Source organism: Pristiophorus japonicus, chromosome 5 (assembly GCF_044704955.1).
Source record: "Pristiophorus japonicus isolate sPriJap1 chromosome 5, sPriJap1.hap1, whole genome shotgun sequence".
NCBI classification, from domain to species: domain Eukaryota; kingdom Metazoa; phylum Chordata; class Chondrichthyes; family Pristiophoridae; genus Pristiophorus; species Pristiophorus japonicus.
Window position 1 is genome coordinate 189,489,271 of NC_091981.1, and position 26,176 is coordinate 189,515,446.

Sequence of the window (26,176 nt, forward strand, 5' to 3'; positions counted from 1 at the left end):
GTCCCATCACATCTAGATCGATCCTTACACCTGCACACATCTTTTTATCATCTAAGAACCTGCAGACACTTCCTCTGACACCTTTATCTACATCAATGATAAAGATAACGAGGAGCAATGGTCCTAATCTTTGGTACACCGCAAGTGACTGGTGCCCCACCAGGATCTCTACCATTACCATTCTGTCTACAAGAATGCAACTAGTTCATTGTCCAGCCCTACACCTGCCTATTAATTCCACAGGACTAAATCTTAATTAGTAACCTTTTGTGATGCACTTTGTCAACAGATTTTTGAAAATCAAGATATGCAATGTCAACTGGGCCATCAACATCCACCAACCTAGTAATTTCATCAAAAACTTCAAACTGCTTAGTGAGGCAGGACTTGCTATTCCAGAAGCCATGTTGAAATTCCTTACTAAGGCCTTCTCTGTCAAGGTCATGGTATAATGTATGTCTCTAATGCTTCCTTGCAGCAACTTGCTTATAACCAAAGTGTATATTTTTTTGATTGTAAACTAACGTTGCTTTAAGAACTCCTTTCGCTTCTGATGGGGGTGTCTCATGGTGTGGTTTTGGGTACCCTAAATCTTAGTTTGATCAATTTCAATGGTGTTTGTTTACATTAAAAATAAAATACACACCCACCTTTTTAATCTGTAAAGTATTCTCTTTCATTACTTTGTATGATAGCAGCTCTTGTTTTTTGTCTGACTCTTTTCCTGGTACCCAAAACTCCATCTTTTGAGGAATCCACCCATGTCCAGTCCTGTAGCTTAGGATTGGAAGTAGAGATACTGACAAGACAGAATCTAACAGAAACATTGGATTTCTTTATGTTTAGTTAGTAAGAAAAATGTTTTCTATTTTTCTTTTGTTTTCATTAATAATACTTGTCTCTTAGCATACGATAAGCTCAAGAGTGCTGGTGAATGTATAACATTCAGACATCCGATCAAATGACTGATTTTGAAACTGTGAGTTGTTGTTCCTGAATGACCTCTATAAAACTATTTATAATCATGATTGTTGCTTTGCATTTGGCAACAGCTATTGTCATTTCTGTTTTTGCTGTAAGATTCTAATATCTACCTACTTTGATGGACTCAGGAGCACTCCCAACATTTATTTGGCTATAAAATGCAACAAGAATACAGAGCCCACAAATTATATAGCCTCAGAACTCAGGATCATAGGCTGGACATTCCCATTCCAAACTCAAAGTGCCATATTTATTGTAAATAACATATTACCTGGATACTACGATGCAATATCTAAACAAAGGAATATCTAAAAACAGTGAGTAAGTGAGCATGTTGTAAAAGTCATACAATAGACTGTTTAAACAAAATAACCCTCCAATGGGACCATAAATTATTCAGGCTCATATAAAATCTTTCTTTGGTAATGAACCAGTTCATTGATTATGAGGTTAAGACTGGTATAATCTTTTTAAGTGGTTTGAGTAATGCAAGCATACAATTGACCCATTGTTTTGTTTCTATCTTGAATGGCTCTAACTTGTTTTCTTTACTATCTGGGATCAATATTTTGACCTGTTCTTGTGGACCTTGAAATTACAGTGTGCACATATTAGAACATAAAATGCTTAACGTATCCATATGAAATTCTATTATCCACTATTTTAATGACAGCATTAACTAAGTTTGTTTAAATGAGCTCACACCTCTGTTAGAATAGTGGATGATGGAATTTCATATGAATGTGTTAAGTATTCTTACAAAAATATTTGCATTGTATAATTTCAAGCCCATGGCGTTTTACTCCTGGGTTCAACCAACTCTTCTATTTGGGCAATTGAGAAAAGCTCAGTCTAAGCCCATTCTGTGGAAAATTTTGAGTGCATTTCTTTGATTCTGCAGTTCACAACTCAGCGTGCCTCCATTCATTATATGTTCAATTTAAGATGAAAGCCTAGAGAGTTTAGCCTGGAATATATTTCAGTCTGATTTCTCTCAAGGGTTTTCAGGGAGGTCCTTCCATCATTTTAGTTTGCTCTGGCAGTTCTTTTACAAGACAACCACAGCTATTTTTTTCTCTCCAATGTTGCAATATGCTGAAAGTAACATATTTCACAAATTCTCCAATTTTACATTTCTTCTAGGTCCGCATGTTTTTCGCCATAAACTGATGTCCCAATACAGATAACGCTACAATGAGCTATATCATTGAATTATCCAATAATTTGAATTAAGCAACATAAAAATTATGAGGTGATCGAATTGAGGTGATTAAGGTGACAAAGAGATTCAATATGAACAATCTAAATATAAGCAGAATTCTGTCTGTATTTTAGTGAGTGTGTGCAGTGCGTATTAAAACTGGAACATTGCTTAATACGTACTTGAAATAGAATAAGTAGGATCTTTATTTCTGCCCTGTGGATATAACCAGGTATCATCTCGCCGCAAAATTTCAATCTATGGGGTTCATTATTGTAGTCATTTTTGTCTGATCACTCTCTTGTGATGCGCTTTGAGATGTTTTATTCCACTGACGGTTCTATACAAATGAAAGTTGTTGTGAAGTGCCATTTGTGGGTTAATTATCTATGCAGTCTTCATTGTGTATAACTATTGTATTTCCATCTCTTCTTGGTGGCTTTTTACTTCTGGGAATACAGGAAAATATAGAACAAAATCAACAGAAAACACAAGGAAAAATTGTGATTGTGAGCTGGTCGTGCTGAAAATGAAATAATGCTCTCGTTCCCATGTATTCAGCATTAGCCACCTCTCTCAGATCTTGTCATGCAGAAACTTCACACCAGTAAATCATGGATTTGGAAATGTTTCAGTAATACCCACCTAGTTTAGCTAAATGCTTTATTAGATAGTTTTGGAAAGGCTGCTTATAGAACACTTCCCCATGAAAATGTTGATGTTTCAGGCTCAAGGATGTGTGTGATCTCAGTCTATCTCAGAAGTTATTACCATCTGCAAATCTCCTTTTGGTATTTTCATGGTGCTGGGTTACATGGATATCAAGACAATGCAAATCTTTTTAGTTTGTTTTTTGTGTCTGTCAAAGCAACTGGTTCCTTTAACCTCTCCCATGAGGATATTCTGGAAATTATTTTCGACTAATCTTAACAAAAGTGGTAACAACTGATGCATTAAACAGGGGAGGAGGGAGATTTCCTATGTACATTATTCATTGCACAATCATAAATGTGAGTATAAAGACCATGTTTAGGATGTTGCTACATGTAGTGAACATATAAATCCACTCTCATTGTCTATTATGATTTTTTTCTTTCTGTTTCTTTGTACTGCTTCACCTCAAAAAGTTCGTACTTCTCTTCCCAAATTTAAGACCATGTATGGGTGGTAGAAAATTGTGGATAAAGTGCATGAAATTTTAGGTTAATGATAACCTTCATTTAACCATTTCAATTCAAATTCCAAGGGGCCAAATTTTCCCCTCTCCTTAAGGCCTGTTACCACCATAAATCAGCAGCCACGCTGTGGAGTGAAGTGGCCGCCAACTTTATGGGAATGGCCGCTAACAGCCCAATTGCCCTTCCGAATTTTCCCGGCGTTGCCCAGATCCCCACCACCTACCGTTCCGTTGCTGCCAATCCATGTTAAGTGCTTCATCACTGTGCGCATCGCCAATCTATATCCACAATGGCAAAATTCCCCATTGAAAATCATCGGCCCGCCCGGCGGTGCCAACACCTGTTTTTTCCCAGTGGTCCAGTGAGGCTGTGGCCTTCTGCAACGCGGCACAGTTTCTCTTAAAGGGGAGGATGCACTGCCGCTGCCGCCATGTTTATTTTTGTCGGCCGACACCCCCGCTTGGGTGCCAGGCCTCTGGCCCGGTTGAAATCCTCCCTTGTGGCACAGTGGACCGAAGTTTTAAAATCGCAAAGGCTCATCCCTTTAAGTGAAGGGGAGAGCCATGGTGACGCGGCGCCATGATGACGTCATCACTCCGCATCGCCCCCAACTTCTGCCCCTAAGGTGTTGCCACTGCCGTGTATCCGCTCCTCTAGTGTAGTCACCGCCCCCATTAAGAGCGACTTCCGGATCCAAATTAAAAAAAACAACAAAGAACAAAATTTTGCTCAAGAGGCAACCTCGACCACAGCTGCGATAAAGATCATTGTAATGGGGTGCGTGCGCTCCGTTTCGGGCGGGGGGCAATTTCGGCCCCCCAAATATTTATATTTCTAAATCCCTTGACATTATTATTGTAATGATAAAGATTTTAACTTCGAAGGACCTCAAATTCCAGAACTATCTGTTGCCATTCTTGAATCCTTCTTAAATGCATCAACATCATTTTCATGTCTGAATACCTGCAATGTCTCATGCAATGTTATAAATCTGACCATATCGATGACTTAGCAGCCAGATAAGAATGACTTATTTTGAGTTACAGCCACCTTCCGTCGCTATATATCCCAACAAATGATTAGTTATAACAAATAGTTTCCTACATTACAACAGTAAATATACTTGAAAAATACTTAATTGGTTGTAAAGCGCTTTTGTCCTGAGATTGTGAAAGCTATCATATAAATCCAAGCCAGCCAGCCAGCTCTTTCGTTCATCTTTCATCCGTCCGTCCATCCGTCCTTACTTGCTTCCTTCCTTCTTTCCTTTCACTTATTCTCGCTTTCTTGTATTCTTGCGTTTTCGTGTTCTCTCTCTCTTTCTTTCTTTCTTCCTCTTTCTTTTTGGATCTGGTCCGAAAACGAGCAGTTTCAAAGGCCAGCACTATTAAGCTGTGCTGGATCAAACTGGTCTGGGTAGCATGCAAAATTCATGCTCAGTCCTTATTAACATGATTGTAATGCTAATCTCAGTGTTAAAACCACTGCTCATTGGCTTACTGCTCAACAGGTGGGTCAATATCTGGTGCAGTCATGTTTGGCCTAGGCTTTAGCCGCTACTTAAAAGGGAGGTGCGCTAATGCAACAGCACCTCATTGTCATCCCTCTTGGAACTCTACTTGGAAGCAGACGCTACTACAAAGAAATAGCTGAGCCTTAGCATAGGGAGAGAGCAAGACGATTCTCAAACACGGCTATGGAGGCACTGATGGTGGCCGTGGCGAGGAGGTGGGCTGTCCTCTTCCCGCAAGCCGGCAAAAAGCCATCGGCCCAGAAGGCTGTGGTGGGAGATATCCGATTACGTGATGGCCACCAGTATGGCCCCAGTTCTTCCATACAATGCCACTCTAGCCCAGAGCTAGTGCGCCACAGTCACCAGCGTGTACGCCCCAACACTCGACGCAACAGATGAGACCAAAGAGGAATTCTACTCCAGCCTCAAACAATCTCTGTACCGAGTCCCTACGGACGACAAACTGATCCTCCTTGGTGACTTCAATGCCAGAGTCAATAAGGACACAGACCTCTAGGGAGGCGTGATCGGAAAACCAACTCCAGCGGTACCCTCTTCCTGACAAAATGCCGAGAACATGACCTTGTCATCACCAACACCTTCTTCCATCAGAGGGACAAGTACAAGGCATCATGGCAACAACCTCACTGCAAGCACTGACGCCTGTCCGACTACATCATCGTCCGAGCAAGAGACCACAAGGACATGCGCATCACCCGCATAACAGGAACTGACGACTGCTGGACGGACCACCACTTAATCCGTTCCGTCATTAACATCAAGATAGCCCCAAAGCAGCGATGGCAACAGAAACAGTGCCGCAGGAAAATCAATGCTGGGCACTCAAAGACCCAGTTAAGAAAGCCCTATACAGCCAGCGCTTCACTACCAACCTGGCGACCCTCGATGATCCCAAGACGCAGAGTGCCCACAGCACCTGGTCTGCCCTCAAGGCCTCCATAACCTGCGAAGAGACGCTCGGTCATTCAACCAGGAAACACCAAGACTAGTTTGACGAGAATGACCAGGAGATCCCGGAGCTAATAAGCCGCAAGTGCAATACATTTCTGAACTTAAAGTAGCAACCCAATTCGGGAACAGCAAAGCAGCTCCATGAGTGGCTGAACGACAAGTCCAACAAAAAACCTCTGACCAAAAGAACAGATGGTGGGTGGAGATCCAGCAGCTGGCTGATAACCACGACATGTGAGGATTCTTCAGCGCAGTCAAGATCACCTTCGGCCCAAGCACTCAAGTCCCCACCACACTACTGGCCAAGAACAGAGAAACATAGAAGAAATAGAAACATAGAAATTTACAGCGCAGAAGGAGGCCATTTCGGCCCACCGTATCCGCACAGGTCGACAAAGAGCCACACGGCCCTCGGTCAGCAGCCCTGAAGGTTACATATGAACAATGAATAATGGCAGAAAAGTAAAGAGTATCCGGTACAACCAATCTGCCTCACACAACTGCGACATCCCTGAAACTGAAATATTCTACACGCCACCCCAACTGGAGAAATGTGATCTCCTGGGAGAGGCAAAAAACAGATAAAAACCCAGGCCAATTGGGGGAAAAAAAAATCTGGTAAAATTCCTCTCCGACCCATCAAGACAATCAAAACTAGTTCAGGAGATCACTCTGGCTGTGTTCGATTCCCTGCAGTACTCACCATCATATCTGCGTCAGCCAACAAGAGGTTATTCAGTCTAATCCCAATTACCAGCTCTAGGTCCGTAACCTGCATGTTACGGCACTTTAAGTGCCCATCCAAGCACCTTTTAAATGTGATAAGGATTTCTGCATCCACCACCTTTCCAGGCAGTGAGTTCTAGACCCCCACAACCCTCTGCGTGAAGAAGGCCCCCCTCAAATCCCCTCTGAACCTTCCACCAACCACCTTAAAATTATGCCTCCTCGTAATTGACCCCTCCACCAATGGAAATAGGCTCTTGTTGTCAACTATACCCAGGCCCCTCAAAATTTTGTACACCTCAATGAGGTCTCCTCTCAACCTCCTCTGTTCCAATGACAACAAACCCAGCCTATCCAATCTGTCCTCATAACTAAGATTCTCCATTCCAGGCAGCATCCTCGTAAATCTCCTCTGCACCTTTTCTAGTGCAATCACGTCCTTCCTACAATACGGCGACTAGAACTGCACGCAGTACTCCAGCTGTGGCCTAACCAGAGTATTATACAATTTAAGCATAACCTCCCTGCTCTTGCATTCTATGCCTCGGCCAATAAAGGTAAGCATTCCGTATGCCTTCTTAACCATCTTATCCACCTGCCTGCTACTTCCAAGGATCTGTGGACAAGCACTCCAAGGTCCCTTTGTTCATTTACATTATTAAGTGGCCTACCGCTTAGTATATATCAATGATTTAGATTTAAATATAGGGAGTATGTTTAAGAAGTTTGCAGATGACACTAAAATTGGCTCTGTGGTTGATAATGAAGAGGAAAATCATGGACTGCAGACGGATATCAATCTACTGGTTAGGTGGGCAGAGCAATGGCAAATGGAATTTAATTCGGAGAAATGTGAGGTAATGCACTTTAGGAGGGCTAATATCTAAATCATTGATATATACCACAAAAAACAAGGGACCCAGTACTGAGCCCTGCGGAACCCCACTGGAAATATCCTTCCAATCACAAAAACATCCATCAATCATTACCCTTTGCTTCTTACCTCGAAACCAATTTTGGATCCAACTTGACACTTTGCCCTAGATCCCATGGGCTTTAAACTTCGTGACCAGTCTACCATGTGAGACTTTATCAAAAGCTTTGCTAAAATCCATATACAATACATCGTATGCACTACCCTCATCAACCCTCTTGGTTACCTCCTCAAAAAATTCTAGCAGGTTAGTCAAACATGATCTTCCCTTAGCAAATCCGTGCTGACTGTCCCTAATTAATCCTTATTTTTCCAAATGTAGATTTATCCTGTCTTTCAGGATTTTTTCCAATAATTTTCCCTCCACTGAGGCTAGGCTGACAGGCCTGTAATTGCTCGGCCTATCCCTTTCTCCCTTCTTAAACAAAGGTCCCACATTAGCAGTCCTCCAGTCCTCCGGCATCATGCCCAAATCTAAAGAGGACTGAAAAATGATGGCCAAGGCGTCTGCTATTTCCTCTTTTACTTCGCTCAACAGCCTGGGATGCATTTCATCCGGGCCGGGGAACATGTACTTTTAAAGCTGCTAAAACCCTTAATACCTCTTCTCTCAATATGTTTATTTCATCCAGAATTTCTCACTCCTCCTCGATAGCAGTATCTGCATTGCCCCTTTCCTTTGTGAAAACAGACACAAAATATTCATTAAGAATCATACCAACATCTTCCACCTCCACACAAACATTACTCTCATGGGGCTCAAAATTGGCCCTTGTTGATTTTTGCCGCACTCACCCGAGGTGCGCTGCTTTTCCACGACTCCAAGCGCGCCGAAAATCTTCCTCCCGACTTTGGCCGCTGTCCGGCCTCTCCTCGGTGGTGGCATAGCATAGCCAGTGGATTCGGGGGCGGAACCAGTGTCCTGGCGCTGTAAACAGTGCCGGGACGTCTACACATGCGCGTTCAAGTGTGCGCACACGCGCAGTAGCTCCTTGCCCCCAGTGCATCCTGCAGCCTGTGTGAGAGGGACCTGATGCTCGCAGTTGCCACCCCTATCCCTGGTCGAGTTGTCTCCCACACCGGCCTGCTGTGTAAGTAGTTTGTGTTCATGGTTTAAGCTACTGTGATTAAAATGGCCAGGGTCAATGTCAGGAAGTGTAGTGTTAAATAGGTTTTAATTAAGCCTTGCTGGGGTTGAGTAGAAAGCTTAATCATCGGTGTTTGGTGAATAAGGTGCTTTTTGGTCCAATTTTTTTTTTTCAAGTTTGTTCGGGCGGGCCTCTTATAATACTAAAGCAAGAGGCGATGTTTTTGGTAAACAGGTGGAGTTTATGTTTGCCGAGTTCTTCTATTTTCTTTTAATCTTTCCTTAAAACTTTGTAAGTCTTGGTGCTTTAGGTGCAGATCCTCTCCGCTTCCTTCTATTTTTTATTTGTTATTGAATGCTCATTAGTTTTTGTGCTTTGTTTAGTGCTTTGTAAGTCTTGTTGCTTTAGAATGTACTAACCTGCGACGATTTCTTAACTCTCCGCAAGGGTTTTCTGAAGTGGCCACATACATTGGCCTAAGTAGACTTGGAGTAAATATTAGTTGGCCAAAGTTGCCTAAATGGCCAAAACTGGCATAGGTGACTGGGAACGCCCCCTTTTGAGAAAAAAAATAACTAAACTAAAAAATCGTAACTAACTCAGTTATTCTGGAGCAAGTTTACTCCAAAACAAACGGAGCAACTCTTGACCAATTTTGAGCCCATGGTCTCTAATAGGCCCTACCCTTTCTTTAGTTACCCTCTTGCTCTTAATATATTTGTAGAACATCTTTGGGTTTTCCTTAATTTTACTTGCCAAGAATTTTTCATGCTCTCTCTTAGCATTGCTAATATCCTTTTTAATTTTACCTCTTAACTTTCTATGTTCCTCCAAAGATTCTATAGTATTTAGCCGTTGGTACATGCCATAAGCTTCCCTTTTTTTCTTTATCCTCCCCTGTAAGTCAAGACATCGAGGGGGCTCGAGAATTGTTATTCACCCCCTTTTTCTTTAAGGGCACATGTTTGGCCTGAGCCTTCCGGATCTCCTCCTTGAATGCCTCCCACAGTTCTGACAGTGATTTACCCACAAGTAGATGTTTCCAGTCCACTGTGGCCAAATCACTCCTCAACTTAGGAAAGTTAGCTTTTCCCCAATTTGGGACTTTTATTCCAGGCCTATCATTGTCCTTATCCAAAATTAACTTGAATCTAACTGAATTATGGTCACTGGCACTCAAGTGCTCTCCCACTGATACCCCTTCAACCTGCCCAGCTTCATTCCCCAAAACTAAATCCAAAACCGCCCCCTCTCGTGTTGGACTTGTTACATACTGACTAAAAAAGTTCTCTTGAATGCATTTTAAGAATTGCGCACCCTCCAGATCCTTCACACTATATTTGTCCCAATCAATATTTGGATAGTTAAAATCCCCTACTATTACTACCCTATGGTTTTTGGACTTCACAACAATTTGCCTACATTTGCTCCTCTATCTCCCTCCCACTGTTTGGGGGTCTATAATACACGCCCAGCAGTGTATTATAGACCCCACCCAAACTCCACCCAAACTGATTCTACATCTTGATCTTCTGAGCTAAGATCATTTCTCACTATTGTACTGATCTCATCCTTTATTAACAGAGCAACCCACCTCCATTTCCTTTCTGGCTATCCTTCCGAAATGTCACCTTGCGACCACGTCTATGTAATGGCTATCAGATCATACCAATTTATTTCTATTTGTGCCATCAATTCATCTGTCTTGTTACGAATGCTGTGTGCATGCAGATAAAGAGCCTTTAATTTTGTCTTTTTACCAATTTTCCCTGCTCTGACCCTATTTGCTGGTGCACTCTTATGTTTGTACGCTCTGTCATTTCCTGTGAAACTCCGGTTATCATTATCCCTATCGTTATTCTGCACTATTACCTTGTCCTTTCTCTTTAACTTTCTAAATTTCCCCTCACCGGAACCCTTCCTGCCACTATTTAGTTTAAAGCCCTATCGACAGCCCTAGTTATTTGATTTGCCAGGATACTGGTCCCGGCATGGTTCAAGCGAAGCCCTTTCCAATGGAACAGCTCCCTCTTTCCCCAGTACTGGTGCCATAAATTGAAACCCATTTCTCTTACATGACTCTTTAAGCCATGCACTCTCTGATCTATTGACCCGATACCAATTTGCTCGTGGCTCAGATAGTAATCCAGATATTATTACCTTTGTGGTTCTGCTTTTTAATTTAGCCCCTAGCTACTCATACTCCCTCAGCAGAATCTCTTTCTTATTCCTATCAATGTCGTTGGTGTTGTATATCTGTAAAGCATGCACTCCCATGTTCTGCCACCAGGGAGTGCATCCCCTGAAGTCCCAAAGCATCCCAGCATCCCTTGGGAGCACTGTGTATAACCGGCCTCTAAGGCCTGCTCTTCACTCTGGAGTGTCTTAATAAAGGCTGAGGTTACTGTTACTTTAACCTCCCTGTGTGCAGTCTCATCTGTGTCAGGAACACAACAACTGGCGACGAGTATAAAAATCCAACGCAAAGATGCAGCAAACTGTGGGCATCCTAGATAAGCTCTCGGAGGGTGAGGACTGGGAAGCCTATGTTGAATGGCTAGACCAGTACTTTGTAGCCAACGAGCTGGATGGAGAAGAAAACGCAGCAAAAAGGAGAGCGGTCCTCCTCACGGTCTGCGGGGCACTGACCTACAGTCTCACGAAGAATCTTCTGGCTCCAGTGAAACCCACAGATAAGTCGTATGAGGAGCTGTGTACACTGGTTCGGGAGCATCTTAACCCGAGGGTGAGCGTGCTAATGGCGAGGTATCGGTTCTACACGTGCCAGCGATCTGAAGGTCAGGAAGTGGCGAGCTGTATCGACGAGCTAAGGTGACTTGCAGGACAAAATGAGTTTGATGGCTACCTGGAGCAAATGCTCAGACTTTTTTGAACCGGGCATTGGCCTCGAGACCATCCTATGAAAACTTTTGACTGTAGAGACACCGACCCTCAGTAAGACCATTGCGAAAGCACAGGAGTTTATATCCACCAGTGATAAAAAACCAAACAAATCTCTCAGCACACAAGTGCTAGCAATGTTCATAAATTAACTGGAACTGTGTTTGCGAGCAGAAATGTACAGGGCAGAAACCTCAGAGTCCGCAACAAAGGATGAATGCAAGGCAATTCACACCTTGTTGGTGTTATGGAGGCTTCCATTCAGCTTCATGCCCCTTCAAAGGTTATGTTTGCAAGAGCTGTGGAACAATGGGGCACCTCCAACGAGCTTCCAGATGAGTTTCAAGCTCTGCAAAACCTGCTAACCACCACATGGCAGAGGAAGATCGGTCCATGGTGGATCAAAACAATTTCGAGCCTCAGAGAGAGGAGGCAGATACTGAAGTACACTGGTGCACATATGTCCAGCTATAATGCTAAATGTAAAATTGAATGGCTTACCCGTAGCCATGGAACTGGACACTGGCGCTAGCCAATCCATCATGAGTAAAAAGATGTTTGAGAGACTGTAGTGCAACAAGGCACTCAGACCAGCCCTGAGCCCCATCCACACGAAACTGAGAACGTACACCAAAGAGCTTATCACTGTCCTGGGCAGGGTCATGGTCAAGGTCACCTACGAGGGCATGGTGCATGAACTGCCATTCTGGATTGTCCCGGGTGATGGCCCCACACTGCTTGGAAGGAGCTGGCTGGGCAAAATCCGCTGGAACTGGGATGACTTCTGAGCGGCATCACATGTCGATGATGCCTCATGAACCCAGGTTCTTAATAAATTTCCTTCCCTTTTTGAGCCTGGCATTGGAAACTTTTCCGGGGCGAAGGTGCAGATCCACTTGGTCCCAGAGGCATGACCCATTCACCACAAGGCACGAGCGGTATCTCACATGATGAGGGAGAGAGTGGAAATCGAGCTGGACAGGCTGCAACGCGAGGACATCATCTCCCCAGTGGAATTCAGCGAGTGGGCCAGCCCGATTGTTCCAGTACTCAAAAGTGATGACATGGTCAGGATTTGTGGTGATTATAAAGTAACTATAAATCGTTTCTCGCTACATGACCAATACCCGCTACCTAAGGCAGACGACCTATTTGTGATGCTGGCAGGAGGCAAGACATTCACTAAGCTCGACCTCACTTCGGCCTACATGACGCAGGAGCTGGAGGAGTCTTCGAAAAGCCTCAACTTTATCAATACGCACAAGGGAATGTTCATCTACAACAGATGCCCGTTTGGAATTCGGTCGGCTGCAGCGATCTTCCAGAGAAACATGGAGAGCCTACTCAAGTCTGTACCACGCACGGTGGCTTTTCAGGATGACATATTGGTCACGGGTCGGGACACCGTCAAGCACCTACAAAACCTGGAGAAGGTCCTCCAACGACTGGATCGCGTAGGGCTGCGGCTGAAAAGGTCAAAATGCATCCTCATGGCAACAGAAGTGGAGTTTTTGGGGAGAAAGATCGCGGCGGACGGCATTCGGCCCACAGACGCCAAGACAGAGGTTATCAGGAACGTGCCCAGGCCACAGAACGTCAGGGAGCTACGGTCGTTCCTGGGACTCCTCAACTATTTTGGTAACTTCCTACCGGGGTTAAGCACCCTCTTAGAGCCCCTACATGTGTTATTGCGTAAAGGTGAGAACTGGGTATGGGGAAAAAAAACAAGTAATTGCTTTTGAGAAAACCAGAAACATTTTATGCTCCAACAAGCTGCTTGTATTGTATAACCCGTGAAAAAGACATGTGCTAGCATGTGACGCTTCGTCATATGGAGTCGGGTGTGTATTACAACAAGCTAGCGTTGCGGGGTAGTTGCAACCTATCGCCTATGCTTCCAGGAGCTTGTCGAAGGCCGAGAGGGCTGACGGCATGATTGAGAAAGAGGCATTAGCGTGTGTGTTCGGGGTAAAGAAAATGCATCAGTACCTGTTTGGCTTCAAATTTGAGCTGGAAACCGATCACAAGCCCCTCATATCCCTGTTCGCTGAAAACAAGGGGATAAATACTAATGCCTCAGCCCACATACAAAGGTCAGCACTTGCGCTTTCAGCATATAACTATACCATCTGCCACAGGCACCGAGAACTGTGCGGATGCTCTCAGTCGGCTACCATTGCCCACCACAGGGGTGGAAATGGCATAGTCTGCAAACTCGTTGATGGTGGCACAGCCCGCAGACTTGTTGATGGTCATGGAAGCATTTGAAAATGATAAATCACCTGTCACGGCCCGGCAGATTGGACTTGGACCAGCCAAGATCCTCTGCTGTCCCTTGTAAAAAACTGTGTACTGCATGGGAGCTGGGGCAGCATCCCCGTTGAAATACAAGAGCTAATCAAGCCGTTCCAGTGGCGCAAGGACGAGCTGTCCATTCAGGCAGACTGCCTGTTGTGGGATAACCCAAAAAGGGCAGGGAGACATTCATCTTGGATCTCCACAGCACACACCTGGGTATAGTAATGATGAAAGCGATAGCCAGATCCCACGTGTGGTGGTCCGGTATCGACTCTGACTTAGAGTCCTATGTACAGCAAAGAAGTGTGTGTGCTCAGTTAAGCAACGTGCCCAGGGAGGCACCACTTAGTTTGTGGTCCTGGCCCTCCAGACCATGGTCAAGGATCCATGTCGACTATGCGGGCCCATTTCTCAGTAAAATGTTCCTGGTGGTGGTGGATGCTTTTTCAAAATGGATTGAATGTGAAATAATGTCGGGAAGCATCGGGAAGCAAAAAGGAGTTAGATGAAGTCCTTACTACTCGGGGGATCAAGGGATATGGCGAGAAAGCAGGAATGGGGTACTGAAGTTGCATGTTCAGCCATGAACTCATTGAATGGCCTACTCCTGCACCTATTTTCTATGTTTCTATGTTTCTCTGCCACCATTGAAAGCCTGAGGGCTATGTTTGCCACCTACGGCCTGCCTGACATACTGGTCAGTGACAACGGGCCATGTTTCACCAGTGCCGAATTTAAAGAATTCATGATCCGTAATGGGATCAAACATGTCACCTCGGCCCCGTTTAAACCAGCCTCCAATGGGCAGGCAGAGCGGGCAGTACAAACAATCAAACAGAGCCTTAAACGAGTCACAGAAGGCTCACTCCAAACTGCCTGTCCCAAGTACTGCTCGGCTACCGCATGAGACCCCACTCGCTCACAGGTGTGCCCCCGGCTGAGCTACTCATGAAAATGACACTTAAAATCAGACTCTCGCTGGTTCACCCCAACCTGCATGATCAGGTAGAGAGCAGGTGGCAGCAACAAAATGTAAACGATGATCGCGCCACTGTGTCACGGGAAATTGATCTGAATGACCCTGTGTATGTGCTAAACTATGGACATGGTCCCAAGTGGATCGCGGGCACGGTGATAGCTAAAGAAGGGAATAGGGTGTTTGTAGTCAAACTAGACAATGGACACATTTGTAGAAAGCACCTGGACTAAACGAGTCTGCGGTTCACAGACTGCCCTGAACAACCCACAGCAGACACCACCTTTTTCGAGCCCACAACACACACCCAAAGGATCAACGACAGCACCCCAGACCAGGAAATCAAACCCATCACGCCCAAAAGCTCAGCAAGGCCAGGCTCACCCAGCAGCCATGCAGGGCCAACAACACGCCAGCCCAGCAAGGGCACAGCCAACACACCAGAACAGACATTTGTACCGAGGCGGTCCACCAGGGAAAGAAAGGCTCCCGACCGCCTCACCTTGTAAATAGTTTTCACTTTGACTCTTTGACTTTGCGGGGGAGTGATGTTGTGTATCTGTAAAGCATGCACTCCCATGTTCCGCCACCAGAGAGTGCATTCCTTGAAGTCCCAATGGATCCCAGCATTCCTTGGGAGCAGTGTATATAAGTCAGCCCCTAAGGCCTGTTCCTCACTCTGGAGTGTCTTAATAAAGACTGAGGTCACTGTTACTTTAACCTCCCTGTGTGCAGTCTCATCCATGTTCGGAACACAACAGTTGGTACCCATGTGGACCACGACAACTGGATCCTTCCCCTCCCATTCCAAGTTCCTCTCCAGCCCCAAGGAGATGTCCTTAATCCTGGCACCGGGCAGGCAACACAGCCTTCGGGACTCACGCTCTCGGTTGCAGTGAACAGTATCTATCCCCTTAATTATACTGTCCCCTACCACTACTACATTCCTTTTTACTTCCCCAACTTGAATGGCCCCCTGTACCACAGTGCTATGATTGGTTTTCTCATCCACCCTACTGTTCCTGCTCGTCCACACACTCCACCTTCTGGATCCCCATATCTGCCTCACTTGTATTTACACCCTCCTGTCCCTGACGATGGACCAAATGTGAAGTATTTAACCTAAGGGATATGACTGCCTCCTCGAAGAAAGTGTCCAGGTAAGCCTCCCCCTCCCTGATGCATCACAATGTCGGAAGCTCAGACTCCATCTCATCAACTCGGAGCCAAAGTTCTTCGGCCCGCTAATACTTACTGCAGATGTGGATCACGCTCCTGTCCACCAGCTCCCACATGCTGCAGCTGCAACACATCACCTGCCCTCCCATCTCGATTGTATTTTATTTAACTAATTAGGTTTTCAAGTTTTGAAATATCTATGTATCAATTATCTATGTATAGCTTTTAATCTATAATCACAGCTCTTAATTTAAACCAATGCCTTAGATTGGAGAAAAGGAGAAAAAAGAAAAAAAAAGAGAAATACTCACCAACAAATCACTTCCTGTGATGACACACTTTAATTTTTTTCCCCTCACAGGTCAGCTCACTCTTGCTCCCGGCTAGATGTTTTTACCCCTTTTTTATGACCTTGTAGGCCAAGATTGTACACAATCGCTGGGAGCAGCGGCAGACAGGTGGGGAGAAAGCTACCATAAGGCCCTGAGCCAACTGGAGAAGTGAGTGCTAGACATCATTGGACGGGAAGTCATGGAGGCCATGGCAACGGGCGAGGTTGAAACCCTTAGGGACAACAGCAGTATGCTCATTCCTAATCCTTCTTCTCGCATCCCACTTCCCCCTCATTCCATAATCTCTTCTCACCTACAAGCTACTGATTCTGTATGCATGCATTTCTTGCTTCCCCTCCGCCCCCCTCACTATAACCCGAATCTTGTGCCTCTCTGTTTTCAGATAATCAAGAACAGGCGGCAGTCCAGTCTGTCCCCGAATCAATGGAGGAGAGCGAGGGGGAAAAAGAAGGAGACATGGCGTCACTGCATCTGTCACTCGCAGACACCAGCTCAGAAACTGGCAGTGCGTGTAATTTAGAGGGTTGTGCAGATACAGGATCAGCACAGGGTGACGCACCGGACACCCATGGGTTGCAGCAAGGCCAGGGGTATAGGCTAGCTCGGGGGCCAGCTCCCCAGAGAGAGAGCTCACGTACGAGTTCTGCTGCACACAACTCAGATAAGAACCTCAGTGGGGCGGTCTTCAGAATATAAGTGATGGCTTTGCACACTGAATTGCTAGATGCAATGACAAGCCTACCAGAGAGCCTCCTGGCAATGTTAAAGAACATGGAGGCGTCCGCCTCCAACATTATACATGACTTTGCGCGGAGCTTGGAGCCCATGATTTCCAGGCTGGAAATGATGGAAAACTCCAGGAGAGACCATGTCAACCCAGATATGATGCTATGTGTGATGGGTGATGTCGCAGCACAGGCAGAAATGACCCAACATCTTAGTGCTGCAGCAGAAGTGCAGACTGCTGTCCTGTAGTCTCAGCTTGCTACCAGCCAAGCTCAGTCTGGTACAATCGTGGCTGGTGTTACCACTGTCAAACTTGGCTTGCAAGGTGTCGCAGCAAGCCAGCAATCTGTCCTCCATCAGGCTGCTAGGAATGCTGAGGCCCCAACCAGGGGTAGTGGCAGTGGGTCAGTGGAGCAGGACCCTGCTGTCCTCTCTCAGGATGACAGCATTCCGACTTCCACCATCGCCACTCTGCCATTGCCTTGCCGCTGCCTGTCTGCCAGCCCAGACTGCTGCAACCAATGCCGAGGTGGTGCTGTCTACAGCTGGGCCTGCTAGGTCCAGAGCTGCTCAAGGTCATCCTGCAAGGCCATCTGATGTCTCCCCCATCGAAACTCAGCAGCCTTCCACTGGCCATGCTGCAGCCGCTGGGGGAGCACTTCGTAGGAGCAATTGAGCAGGAAAGGGCACCCAAATGACAGGCACTAAGGCATTGCACAAGGGTGATTAGTTGATATAGTATGTGTGAGTTGATTGTTGATAAATTTAATAATTTCATTGTTTTGTGACGGCTCTCATTTCAGCTTTGTGCCCAGGAGGACACTGTGATATTCTGTGATGGAGGGATGGTATGATGGGGATGTGATGGATGGGGATGTGGTGATCAATGGGAATCCGGGTTTCCATTCACTGGATTGTGATGGGGGTATTCACAAACAACCTGTGCTGAAGGGCGATTTGCTGCCTGCCTCCCCTCTTCCTCCTTGTCCTCCTCCTCTTCCTCCTTGTCCTCTTCCTCCTCGTCTTCCTCTTCCCCCTCGTCCTCCTCCTCTTCCTCTTCCTCTTCCCCTTCCCCCTTGTCCTCTTCCTGAGGTGGTTCCGCAATCCCTGCTAGCAAGGGCTGCAGCACCATGATCGTGTAGCATGCAGCAGACTACTACGAATTGGGATACATTGCTCTGCTGAGCACTGGAGGGTAACTCCCAAGCAGTCAAGGCAGCGGAACCGTTGATTCAACAGCCCGATAGTTGATCAGCTCCGCTGGGCAGGCCACATAGTTCGCATGCCAGATACGAGACTCCCAAAGCAAGCGCTCAACTCGGAACTCCTTCACAGCAAACGAGCCAAAGGTGGGCAGCGGAAACGTTACAAAGACACCCTCAAAGCCTCCCTGATAAAGTGTGACATCCCCACTGACACCTGGGAGACCCTGGCCAGAGACCATCCTAAGTGGAGGAAGTGCATCCGGAAGGGTGCTGAGCTCCTCGAGTCTCGTCGCTGAGAGCATGCAGCAATCAAATGCAGGCAGCAGAAAGAGCGTGCGGCAAACCAGTCCCACCCACTCCTTCCCTCAATGACTATCTGTCCCACCTGTGACAGAGACTGTGGTTCTCGTATTGGACTGTACAGCCACCTAAGAACTCATGTTAAGAGTGGAAGCAAGTCTTCCTCGATTCTGAGAGATGGCCTATGATGATTATGGTGATGATGATGAGTCTGCTGTATGATGTTCCTGGTAACAGCATGGCTGTCATTGTAGGACTTCTGGGCACGAATATTGGGGTTTCAGATGGAAGTCATCAACCAGGTGCAGAGCAGAGAGGCCTTGTCTCCAAGCAGCCACCCTCGGGTTTGATTTGGTGACTGAAAGATTGTTGGCACTGAAGCAGGATGACGTCATCATGACTGTTGCCAGGATAGCGGACATCATGAAGCACTGGGCGTGGTCGTACAACAACTGCACATTAATTGAGTGGTCACCTTTGTGGTTATGGAAGATCTCAGGATTGTGATGCGGCGCCCGCAAAGCCATGTGTGTGTGCAGTCGATGGTGCCCTACACCACGGGAAAACTTGTTATCCTGGTAAAAACACATGCGCACTCCTGCTGCTTCTGTCTGTTCAGAGAGAAGCCAACATAGTCCCTTCTCCTGGTGTAGAGAGCCTCAGTGACCTCCTGAATGCAGTGTTGGATGGTGAACTGGGAGATATTACCTATAACTCCTGCTGCAGAATCAAAGGATTTGCTGGCTAAGAAATTAAGGGCCACGGTGACTTTGAGGATCACTGGGAGAGCTGTGTTCGCCCTTCCCTGAGGCTGCAGGTCTGATTGCAGGAGGTCGCAGAGTTCTGTGACCACCTCATTGGTGAAGTGGAGCCTCTGAATAAACTGCTCCTTGATTAAGTGAATATGAGAAGTGCACATGGAAGACCCTAGGAGGGTAAAGCCTCCTGTTGGGAGCCCTCCTGCCCCTCCTCCTCCTCCCTCTATGTGCATCTTCTCTTTGCTGCCCCCACTCTCTCTCCTGAAGATACTTGAGCATGAGGGGGACTGCCAGTAGAGCCCTCATGACTATGAGCAAGTGTGGTGAGCAGGATCCTTTAAATAAGAATGAAGGTGTTCTCCATTTCCTCCAAAACTTCCTGTTACCTTAGAACCTTGAAAGAACTTAATAAAGCTGCTGGAGTTTCAGAAAGTTTTACAGAGCCAGTCAAGCTAAACAAACATGTCAACTGCAAGTAGTTGCTGATGATCCCTTTGAATACCTCTGTTGGAGTCTTCTTTCCGCTTGTCAACGCTCGCTCAGCTAGTCATGGTTAATGCGGTAAGTAGAGCAATGAATTTGAAAATGGCAGATCAGGCGTCAAGTAAGTGTTGCACACTCACTGATGACGCAATCTGCATAATCTCGGTAATTTTTGCTAGCGCCGACATTGGCAATGTTGCCGCCTAGCCGAAAATGGCAGCTGCCACGGGACCCGCTGGGAGTGGACAGAGGTGAATCAGCCGTCATTTTTTGGCCGGCGCTATCACCCCTCCACCCCCCACCCCCTACATTTTTAGCACATAATGCCTAAATAGCTTTAAAAACAAAATTGGACTACGACACAAAATTTGCCTGTGTCACTGCAGCCTCGAGTTAATGGCCACTGAAAATGGTCACACCAGTCGGAGAGAATAATTTGTGTTAAGGACTAAAGATTCACCGTATAATGCCCTCCTGGTGGTGTTAGTCCAGGCATCAGTGCAGAATGTGGCGTCCAGAAGCGGTATCGCATCTTTCCGAATCGTTTCACTAAATTTTGATGGTAACGGGTGGCGTAATGCACCCGAATTTTTAGCTTATATATAATAGACTTAAGACACTACACTGTGTTCATTCTAATTTACAGCCATGTGTTCATTGCTGCATTCATTGGCTGAATCACAAACTATTATTCATAATGATAGATTATATTGTTACTCATTTTCTGTCGATTTTCCTTCAGGCTTTAATGTGAAGGAATACATCATCTTATTTGTGCATTATATCATGAATTGATTTGTCTCGCCAAAGCAAAAAACAAACTTGGCTTCTGATATATCTGATAAAGGTTGAATAATGTAGTACCAATAAAACAATTCAGGTCTTTTTATTGACTAGATTTGATAGCACTTCAGTTCTCTCAGAAAATTACACTCCACATGCTGAGTAAAGATTTATTTTGATTGAGATATTTCATTTTTGAAATGAATTTTTATATAGGTAATACAATATACACATTATAAATTATGTAACTGCTCTAATTTCCAAAATGTGTTAATTTAGAGTCCGGGAGCAATGTAAGTGTCAACAAAGAATAAAACAATTTCTGAAGGACAGCTGTCATTTATTTTAACTAAATACAGTATCCTCAGGCCTCACACTGTAGTCTTTCACATACCATAACCTCTGACATAGCACATTGTTTATGATTCTCTCCATAGCACAGAGGCCCTATAAAACACTCTTTTTACAACACATATCTTGTAACAACTGTTTTCCATTACTTTCAGAACCTTTTTAGTTATAAATAGGTCCACTGCATATTTTAACATTCAATAAATAAAAGAAAATGCTTGTTAGTGAGATTTAAGATTTCTCTAACCCTTATTACACAGATGTTATTATCGTAACATTTGCCCCTAATCATTTTCTCTGCATTTTGAATGCTGAAGTGCGTTTTGAAATTTATTTAAGGTTGTATTCTCAGAATAAGTTTGACGCTTGTATTTTTCTTATTAATTTTAGTGATTCAAATCCCTCTTGTCTACAGAGGAACTGAAGATACCTTGGGAAATTCAACAGTTTAAACCTCATTCCTGAAGCGTAGAGTGATCCAACTTATTGCAATCATCAGGGTGCCAGCTGCAGTAATTATTAAATTACTTCTCTCTGCATCTTGGAATCATGCAAGCCTCCTGCTGTCATCATGCCACTTACTGCTACTCTGGGCTTATGTCCAGGTGCCAATCCTTCAAGCATATCATCACAGAATGAGCTAAACAGAAACAAAATTGGAGATCTTAACAAATGTTGTAAATTAAAAAAAGCCAAGCAAGGATTATTAATAAAAAGACTGCATTCATTGCTGCCATGGTCTATTTAGTTTTTACTAACAGTGTAATAAAACCATCTTATAAAATTGGCTTTTAAAGCACTTTTGTTCTCAAGCTTGCATTCCTCAGGAGCTACTTATACTACTCTTGAAATAGCTCAGATAATATTTTCATTCAGAGAAGATAATGTTATCTATTGTACATTTCCTGAATCCATAACTAGAACTAAAATGCAGTATATTGATGTCGAAACAAATCTGATTAATTGTGAGACTATTTTCATTTTTTAACAATATTATAGTTAAAAATGTTATGACCAAAATTAATGTTGACTTCTTTTCAGTTTATGTAATCATTAGTATCAAGATAATGCATATTGGTTTGATTTCAATTTCTCCACTGCTGATTAGAAATGTCCTGTCATGCACATGCACAGAATAAATTCTTATTATAGTGGGGTGTATGTAGAAGTAATAGATTTAATTACATTTATGATAAAGACAATGAAGTAGGCATGCAACAGCAAAGTTGAGAAGAGATGTTCGAGAGGACAAAATACTAAGAATTTAATGCTGTAAACTATTGCTAAACTCACTACTTTTTCTGATCCATGCACCACAGAGCATACGTAATAGTGTCATTAGGATATGTACTGCCTTCATCTATGAAAGAGATGAGGGTAGACAGTGAGCGACTCTTTTAGGATGTAACTTTCTACCTCTCTCTCCTCCTTTAAGACGCACCTTAAAACCGACCTCTTTGACCAAGCTTTTGGTCACTTGTCCTAATATCTCCTTATGTGGCTTTGTGTCAAATGTTGTCTGATAGAACTCCTGTGAAGCACCTTGGGACATTTTATTATGTTAAAGGTGCTGTATAAATGCAAGTTTTGTTGTTGATGTTGAGGTTCATTCACCACTAATGAGGGTTGCAAAGGTACAGGTCAACACTATTTTGTGGAGCCTTGGAACTGAAATGTCTGGCAGGCAACACAGCTCGTCAAGTTAGTCCAGGTTGGTATGGAAGGCCACCAATTTTCAGCCCCTCTTTGCCTTGTAACACCTTTCTGTCTTAGGATATAACTGGATGTGCACACGAGGTGCGGGAGGTATAATGCTCAATTACGATGTAATTTGGGATGGTTGCAGCAGCTCAATGCGAGCATGATGCAGGAATGTTTGCATTGGAGGGGTTTCCAAGTTTTAAGATAATTTTTTCTCCACTAAATGTTGTCAGATGTACTGTCCGTATTACTACTTCAGTAGTCGCCAAGGAGGATCAGCTTGTTGCCCGGTGGGGCTAGGGTCAGGAATTGTTCAAGGCTGGAGTAGAATTCCTCTTTGGTCTTGTCTGCAGCTTCCAGTGTTAGGGCGTACACACTGATGACCGTAGTGCACTGGTTCTGAGCTAGGGTGAGCCGAAGGGTTATGAGGCGTTCATTTATCCCGCAAGGGGAGTCTCTGGGACACCCAACTAGGTAATTTTTATGGCGAAGCGTTCCCCATGGAGGCAGTGTTCTTCTTCTGGTTTACCTTTCCAAAAGGAGGTGTAACCACCACCTTGATTCTTGAGCTGGCCTTCTCCTGCCCGCTGAATCTCGCACAGGGCATCGATGTCTATGTCAAATCGTCTTGAGTTCCCGGGCAACGATAGCAGTATGAATCGTGACCATCTTCAAGAAAGGTGACAAGTCCGATTGTGGTAATTACAGAGCAGTTTCCCTGTGGCCTGCCACAGGGAAAGTCATCACAAGAATCCTCCTCAATCGCCTTCTCTAGTGGCTGAAGAGCTCCCCCCAGAGTCGCAATGCGGATTCCGCCCACTAAGGGGCACAATGGACATGATCTTCACCATGTGTCAAATTCAAAAAAAATGCAGGGAGCAGCATCAGCACCTGAACATGGCCTACTTTGACCTCACAAAGCTCTTCGACACTGTCAACCTGGAGAGACTATGGAGTGTCCTTCTCAAATTCAGCTGCCCTCAAAAGTTCATCACGATTCTCCGCCTTCTTCACGATGACATACAAGCTGTGATCCTGACCAACGGATCCACCACAGACCCAATACGGTGTCAAGCAAGGCTGTGTCATTGCACTAACGCTCTTCTCGATCTTTCTTGCTGCAATGCTCCATCTCACCCACAACAAGATCTCGATGGAGTGGAGCTAATCTACAGAACAAATGGGAAACTGTTCAACCACCATCACCTCCAGTCCAGATCCAAGGTCGTCCCATCCTGTGTCACTGAATTACAGTATGCAGACAATGCTTGCATTTGCGCACACTCGAAGGCCAAACTCCAAACCATCATCAACACCTTCACCGAAGCGTATGAGAGTATGGGTCTTACATTAAATATCCGTAAGACAAACCTGCCCCCGCCACAAAGTACTGCCCACCGATTATCAAGATCCACGACGAGGCCTTGGACAACTTGGACCATTTTCCATATCTTGGGAGCCTACTGTCAACAAGAGCAGACGTCGATGACAAAGTCCAACACCGTTTTCAGTGTGCCAGTGCAGCCTTCAGTCAGTTGTCTGAGGAAGAGGATGTTTGAAGACCAGGACGTCAAACCTGGCACCAAGCTTATGGTCTACAGGGCAGTAGTGATACCTGCCCTTAGTCCATGTCTCTGAAGCATATATATGTGTCAGCAGGCTCCTCAAAGCGCTGGAGAATTACCACCAACGCTGCCTCTGCAAGATCCTACAAATCCATTGGCAGGATAGGTGCACCAATGTCAGCGTTCTCGCTCAGGCCAACATCTCCAGCATCGAAGCATTGGCCATGCTCGATCAGCTCCAATGGATGGGTCACATTGTCCGCATGCCCGATACTAGACTCCCAAAACAAGTGCTCGACTCAGAGCTCCAACACAGCAAGCGAGCCCCAGGTTTGCAGAGGAAAGGCTTCAAGGACACCCTCAAAGCCTCCTTGAAAAAGTGCAACATCCCCACCGACATCTGGGAATCCCTGGCCCAAGAACGCTCAAAAAAGAGAAGCATCGGGAACAGTCCGAACACCTCGAGTCTCTTCGCTGGGAGCACGCGAAAGCCAAGCGGAAACAGCGAAAGGAGCGCACGACAACCCAAGTACACCACCTACCTGTCCCTCCAACCATCGTCTGCCCCACCTGTGACAGAGACTGTAGATCCCGCATTGGACTCATCAGTCACCTGAGAACTTATATTAGTGTGGAAGCAAGTCATCCTTGACTCCGAGGGACTGCCTAAGAAGAAGACTACTACAGTGGAGCTGATAAATACCGTGGCTCAACTTCATCATCCCTGTCTTCCTCGACCTCTTCCTAATGCTTGTCTTGCATCTGCTGCATGGTGCATCCTCTCCTGTACACCAGGATCACACTGGACCAATCCGGACAGCAGGATCTTGCTTTCAACAGTCCTATTTTATTGTCTATTTGTAGCCTTGTCGTGTCTCATTCTACTTTCTTTCTGCTGCAGTTATTGAATTCCACAACGGCTTCGCCCAGAATCAATCTGCCTAGCGTGGAAATTCCATTCAATTAAGCTGGGTCAGTTGACTGGTATAGAATAAATATACCAGCACCTGGTGTCCACCTGCACAATTCATGGGGCTAGAATTTCCACTTTATTTGCCTGCTTAACGCCCACTTAACACCCATTTAACCGCTGAAATAACATATAACGCCCAGATATCGGCCATTTTGGCACAAAATGGAAACTGACGGGCTTTTTTAGGAGACTTATCGGCGAGCATTATTTTCCCCATGTGCTTAACGCCGAGAAAAAATATTACCGCCCGCCAACTTTTTTGGGGTGGAATCAGCAGAATGGGTGAATTCAATGCCCATATTATCGCCCAGCGTTACTTTCTGCACGGACTTAACGCCGAGATTCAATATGAACACCCGGCACCTGTTTTTTATCGTAAAGAGCATATTTACCCAAACTAGCTGCCATGGAGATCACCCACCATCAATTTCACCACCTCCCACATATATCGCCCAGAATATCGCCCACTCAAAAAAAACACCCACAAAAAGTGGAATTAACCGGGACGGACGCCAGCAGTGTGGCTGGCATTTGTTAAATCCCGCTCTTACGTGAGGAGCTGATATCGGAAAGATTTTCCTGAAAGAGCGCTGATGTAAGTGACAACGCTGACACACTACTGTGTGTGTGCAGCTCAGACATCAATGGTACCTATCACCTTGGTGCCAGTTAAAGTTTACATTGATTAATGTAAAGTTGTATTTAACCCTTTCACGGTAAGGAATCACCAGTGTGTAATGGTCCAGCTATCAGACAATGCGCAACAAGGTTATGTTCAATAACAAAAGTTTAATACCAACATTGGTCTGAAATCATAAGTGACACAGCCAATAACACCCAACCCCCGCCCAGATCCCACTTTTTCCACCATTGACATAAATCACATGGTCAACATGTCCAGCAACACAGAATACAAAGGCAAAGCAGGAGCGTAGTCCTCAGCCCCCATAGATTGCAACAAATTGCATACACCCAGATGGAGATATAACACAGCCATCACCTGCGCACATGCACCTCACTTTCTTTCC